Source organism: Musa acuminata, chromosome BXJ1-3 (assembly GCF_036884655.1).
Source record: "Musa acuminata AAA Group cultivar baxijiao chromosome BXJ1-3, Cavendish_Baxijiao_AAA, whole genome shotgun sequence".
NCBI classification, from domain to species: Eukaryota; Viridiplantae; Streptophyta; class Magnoliopsida; order Zingiberales; family Musaceae; genus Musa; species Musa acuminata.
The window spans coordinates 17,207,989-17,215,000 of record NC_088329.1 but is presented as its reverse complement, the minus strand read 5'-3'; positions in this window follow the sequence as shown (position 1 = coordinate 17,215,000).

Genomic DNA, 7,012 nt, shown 5'->3' with positions numbered 1-7,012 from the left:
ATACAGTTTTTTCTCGAGTCTTGCTCTAATCAAATTCTCCAGGAGATTTGTCTAAACAAGTATACATAGGATATTCCTCTCATGACATCGAGAGTAGATGATCCTCTATCGAGACTCAATAGCCCTCGTAAGGTTGACTACCACTCCTGATGACCGGTTGTACTAGATCTGGGATATCCAAACCTATAATTCCAGTATCAAAGAATGGAGTACTCATACAGAACATCCTTGGCTTCTCAAGTCTAAGGACCAGATACATCACTGGGACTATGGAATCGCTGTCTGACAATAAGGTATCATCAACCATCCAGTATTCCGTAAGCAGATCAATAAATGAACTCATTCTCTAATGAGCACCTGTAGTGTATCCCTAATGTCCCCACATGAATAGTTATGAGACCAGTTGTATCCATCATATGGATGAGTATATAGCACACCAGTCTATCTGGTTATCTCGATGTCCCTCTCGAGTAACCTATAACTGGGATTATTTAGGATTTATTTTTAAAGGTGAACCTATCTTATTATTGTGATCTCATCACGATTCGATTCCCATTGCACAAATCCAAGGACATCACAATATATACATGCATATATGCAATAGTCAATATAAAGTGATAAATGTCAAAATATAATAAGCAAACGACTGCGTGTCTAGTCACATATGCCATCACTCATGTGATTGGCTTGCTGGGCACCTATGACTAGCAAGTTGAAGTTTAGCTCGGTCGCGTACCCCTAGACCAATGTTCAGGTTGAAGTTATGAACTGAGCAATTCTAGAAGGCCTCAAAAGGAGGGTGACCAGAGCACATGGAGCCTGGGTAGATGAACTCCCTAGCGTCCTATGGGCGTTGCGAACGACCCCCAAAGCTGCTTCAGTGGAATCCCCGTTCAGCCTAGCGTTCGGAACTGAGGTGGTCCTCCCACCCGAAATAGTATTCCTAACTCGGTGAACTGACAGCTTCGAGGAAGGCAACTCCGAGGAAGGCCTCAAGGCTGGGCTCGACTTACTCGAAGAAAGAAGGGCCGAGGTGCACCTACACACCCTAGCGTACAAAAAGGCCACAGCCCGACTTTACAACCGTAGAGTCTACCCACGACCGATTAAGGCCAGAGACCTCGTCCTTCGCAAGACCAAAGTAAGCGACCCGACTCGAGTAAGAGGAAAGCTTGCACTGAATTGGGAAGGTCCCTACCGGGTCTATGACATGGTCCGAGAAGGAACTTACCACCTCGAAACCATGGAGGGGAAACCTTTACCAAGAATGTGGAACGCCGTAAATCTCAAAAAGTTCTATCCTTAGACACATCGATACATCAAACACATAAACATGCTTTCCATAATTCAAAAGGCATGTACATTATGCTTGGTCTAGGTGTTACAACTCAAATACTCGACCCGACCAAGAGACAAAAAGAGGAGATGGGGAAACGCCCCTCAATACGAGGGAATCTGATCGTACCCCTAGTGGTTGGGCTTAGCCCCACTTCAACTAACCACTCCTCAGTCATCCCCCTGATGGTTCGAGAGGAGGACATGATCTCTCTTAGTCACTCCATGCGCTCAGTGTCTTCATGCGAAAGAAAAGGGGAAACGTTGTTGATCGCCTGGGAGGTCCACCCGACGTAAAACTCCCACCCCCGACTACAACTCACAAAGAAATGATGGGCCTTCCACCCCTTGTTGTTGGAGGGTGCCCCGCTAATCTTAAACCCACTTTGGGTGGTTAGGTAATATCTGCCCCGCCCCTTGCACAGGTGAAAGCAGACCAAAAGGAGGGTTCGGGTCGGTTCGATCCCTACCCCACGACAACCCCTGAGGAAAACCACCAGATAACGTCGGTGTTGAATCTCAAATTTTGATGATAAAATCAATTAATAAGTGTTTATGATTTAATCTATGTTTTGAGTGATGCAGGATACTTCGATCAGGGAGAGACAAATAAAGCAGGAAGAATCATGTTCGGTCGGAGGAAAACGTGTCAGAAGATTGGACGTCGGGCCGGAGGATCGGTTGATGTATCGACAGAAGGCTTCGGGCCATAGATTCGGGCATCGGGCTAAGAAGAGCAGATATTGTGCCAAGGATATCAGAGTTGCGGAGGTTAACTGGCTGATTGGGCAATAGGCCGCAAGAGAGGACGATGCACTGAAGAATCGGACGAAGCGTCGATGGACCAATGACTTGTCAGACAATATGATTCATGCTTAGTAATAATTGTCTTTATCGAAGTGTGTTTTTGTGTGTGCTGGATTAACTACGATAGCAAGGCATAAAGCAAAATGAAGTCCTGGAGTTAAGACCGCGATTTCGTTGGGAGTTTGAGAGTTTGTTAGAAGTCTGGACGTTCGTCGAAAGTTCTACTCGAACCAACTGAGAAGTCCAAGAGCTTACCAAAGAAACTCATTAGAACTCGCCAAGAAGATCTTCGTGAAGTCTAAGAGCTTGCCGGGAGTCGGTCAGAACATTACGGAGAGATCATCGGAAGTTCGCCGGAAGCTCACCGGAAGAAACCAGACTTATCTTGCTTAGATTATGTCCTAGGAATCGTAGTTAGCACATAATTGGAGTTGGGATTGGGAGGAATCATAGGGGCCAACTGGGCTCGAAGTTGGGTTGGTTTAGGTCGGATTCAAGGCCTAACCAGGGTGCTAAAACCCTAGCCGACGGTGGCACCACCTGGGGAACAGCACTGCAGGAATTAGAGCCTCATATTTCTCATTTGGTTTAACACCCAAGAGAAATGACTCTTTTTGGCTTTCAAGAGGGTCATTCTCTTATTCGTCCTCCCTTTTTCAATGGTATGGACTATACATATTGAAAAACTCGAATAAGAGTTTTCTTGCTTTCTTTGGATTTGAACTTATGGAACATTATTGAAAATGGTTTTCGAATGTCTTCTCTTCCAATGAACCATTGGAATGATTTGGAGAAGAAGACATTTTCTTTAAATGCTAAAGCTATGAACGTTCTATTTTGTGCTTTAGATAAAACTGAGTTTAATCATGTTTCTATGTATGAAACAACTTTCAACATTTGACACATTCTTGAAACCACACACGAAGGCACTAGTAGAGTAAAAGTTTCGAAGATTAATCTTTTGATGCATGATTTCAAATTGTTTCATATGAAACCAAGCGAAACTACTGGAGACATGTACACCCGTTTTACGAATGTCATCAATGGTTTAAAGTCACTTGGTAAAAGTTTTTCAGATTTTGAATTTATAAACAAAATTTTACATTCTCTTTCTAAAGATTGGGATTCAAAAGTAACTACCATACAAGAGGCTAAAAATCAAAATAACCTTCCACTCGAAGAACTAATTGGGTCTTTAATGACTTACGAAATGAACAATGTGATAAAAAAAGAACTCGAGAACAACTATCTAAAGAACATGAAGGATTTCAGACTTAGAACAATTAAAGACTATTTGAGCATAAGCTCAAGTGATGGTGAACATGAACTCCCCACTATGAAATTTAAAAGGTTCATGAAACAAGAGTTAAAGAATAAAAATAAACTTAAAAAGAATGCAACTACTTGCTATGAACGCAAGAAGAAGGAAGCTCTTTGGGACGAATCAAGCTCATCTGAAAATAAGGAGAAAATCAACAAAGGCGAGATGGCAAACTACGCCTTAACGGCTTTCTATAACGAGGTAAACAACTCAAACGAAACTCCCTTAGTTTACTTTGAAATTACTTGATGTTCTTCATGAGTTATTTTTAATTTAGTTATATATATATATATATATATATTAATTACATATTTAATGATGTAATGAAAATGAAAAAATAAAATAGGATCATGCTTATCATGTTAGTAATTTTGAAAATGATGATAAAAATTACATATTTTATATTAAACGAATAAAATGTTAGATTTAAATCTAATAATAATCCTATGTATGTTTTTCAAGAAGAAATAATGTGTATTTTCGATATTGATTGAAATCGTGCTCGATGTTTTAATGATGCAATAATATAATAAAATATTAAATATAAATCTAATGCTTGTACACTTAACAAGATTAATCATATTGTTTCTCAATTTTAATTAAAGATGCTCTATGATTAATGAAATCAAGTTTTCATTCGAAGTAATGATTTAATTTCATGCTCAATAAGTTTATGTTTCGAATTTATGTATGATGATTCTTGCGATTTATGGATTATCAATTTTTACCATAATGAAAGTGACTTTTTTGGTTTTAAAAAGGATACATGTCTTGATTTGTCATGAATGACAAAGGCATGCTTATATAAAATAATGTAAGTATCATGCTTGATGATTTTACATTTAAATTATATTTTATGGTGTTAGGATCGGAGCGGCACTAAGAGGGGGGGGTGAATTAGTGCAGCGGTAAAGTACGATAAACTTTTGATGATTTAAACACTTTCGGAAACTTCGTACGATAAAAGCAACGTTTCGTTTGAAACCGTTTCGATTGCGTTTTAACTTGAAGGGATACGTAAGAAGGAGAAAGAAGTAGAGCATTAAAGTGCAAATGGTTTGCAGTAATATAAATGACAATAAGTAAATGCAAACCAGAGATCACGCCGATTTTAAAGTAGTTCGGTCAAATGACCTACATCCACTTGCGAGGCCCCTCTTCGATGAGGCTCCCACCTTCCACTAGCAAATCTCTTGAAGCGGAAGGGTAAATACCCCTCTTACAACTTTTTACAAGCGGTTCACTCTCTTACAGATTTTCAGCAAGAAAGAAGGAGGTGAACACTAGCAAATTGAAAACAAGACTTGCTAAGACTTTTCTAAGACCTTTCTCTCAATCAATTGCTTCTCAAAAAGTTGTAATCTCAACTGAGATTTGAGGGATATTTATAGGCCTCAAGAGGATTCAAATTTGGGCTCCAAAATTTGAATTCTCTTTAGTTCCCGATGCTGGCGATGCCACCGCTTGTCAGTGGCGGTGCCACCGCCTATCAGTGTCTGACACTGACAGTGGACTGGCGGTGCCACCGCCCAGCTCTCGGGTGCTGGGCGGTGCAACTGCCCAGTCTGGCGGTGCCACTGCCAGACCCTTCGGTTCACTGGTTGGGCTTTAAATTTAGCCCAAACCAAGTCTAATTTTGGGCCTAGTTGGCCCCTAACCAGGATATAGGATTATCTCTTAATCCTAATCCTAATTACAAGTGAACTACATAACTAAAAACATCCTAAGCAAGTTTTCAACCGCGAACGTCGAGTCTTGTTCCGGCGAGCTTTCCAACGAACTTCTTCCAACGGACTCCCAGCAAGCTCCCGATCTTGTGATGACTTCAATGAGTAGCTGAGCCTTCTTGGTGATCTCCGCGAACCTCCGACGATCTCTTCGGCGAACTTTCGAAAATTCTGACAGGTTCCCGATTTCTTCTCGGTTGGTTCCGGCAGCATCTCCGACGATTCTTCGGACTCTCAAACGTCCATCGAACTTGACTCCGGTATTCTTGCTTTATGTTTTTTGGTTAACGTAGTTAATCCTGGACACTTAACTCAATAATATGGATTAGATCAATTAACCCATCAATTGATTTTATCATCAAAATCCGAGATTCAACAATCTCCCCCTTTTTTATGATGACAATCAATTGATGACGGAGTTAAACATAACTCCCCCTATCTATATGCTATATTATGATAAGATAAAAACACTTGAATTCCATCCCATTGAATTCAAGCATAAACCGATAAGTTCTAACCGTAGAACTTATCGTTATTCTCATCAAGCATAAGTAAATACGAAACTTCGATGAAAATCATTTTCAAGTCGAATGATAAGAGTCAATTTTTACTACGATAGGAGATAAAGATTTTCAACATGAATTTCATGATATAAATATAAGGCATGCTTTCAATATGATCAATCAATCTTACGATATTCTCAAAGATTTTGCAAGGCATATAAGACATTCATATCACACAAGCTTTTGTAATTCATATAAGTCATGTTATCGATGCGCATAAGATATTTTCATTAAGTCATGCTATCGAAATGGTATAAGTCATCACTTAGTCATCACTTCTCCCCCTTTGTCATCAACAAAAAAGGGAATGAGACTTGAAGCATATAATTTGTGATTATAACATCAGGAATTCAGCATTGATCATACAAAAATTCATCATCCAAAATTAAGAATGCTAAAATATTTACGTAGAGGTCATCTTAAAGGAAAATTCAGCATTCATCCATTTTATCAAATATCTTCTTTCTATAAATAACAAAAATTATAGGTGTACAAGGAAGAGATTGTGATTAAAAAAAAATTTCAAGTAGTAACTCCAATAAGTCAAGATCATAATTCGAATACAAACTCATTCAAATTCAAATCGTCAACTTGAAACTCATAATCAAGCCATCAAAATCAATTTCGAGATTCACAAAATATCATAAAATCATTAATCATATCATAAAATATCACAAAATATCATAGAATCGAAAGAGAAGGATCAAATTCACCGAGGAACGGAGAGAGGATGAAAAACTTTACGAAAAATCCATTCAAACAAGTTTATTCTTAGGGACAATTTAACATACCTAATTCCCTTCTAATGAATTCAAATTGGTCTTCATTCAAAGCTTTTGTAAATATATCTACTAATTGATGCTTTGTGTCAATGAATTCTAGAACAACATTATTGTTAAGGACATGATCGTGTATGAAATGATGCCTAACGTTGATATGCTTAATTCTAGAGTGCTGAATTGGATTTTTAGTAAGACATATGGCACTAATATTATCACATTTTATGGGAATATTTTTAAAATGAACTCCATAGTCTTCTAATGTATTTTTCATCTGAACAACTTGTGCACAGCATGCACTTGCAGCAATGTATTCGGCTTCCACCGTAGATAGTGCAACTGAATTTTGTTTCTTGGAAGTCTAAGAAATAAGTGCATATCCTAAAAATTGGCATGTTCCGGATGTACTTTTTCTATCTATCCTGCATCTGCCAAAATCGGCATCTGCATAAGCTATTAAATCAAAATTTTCAGATTTTG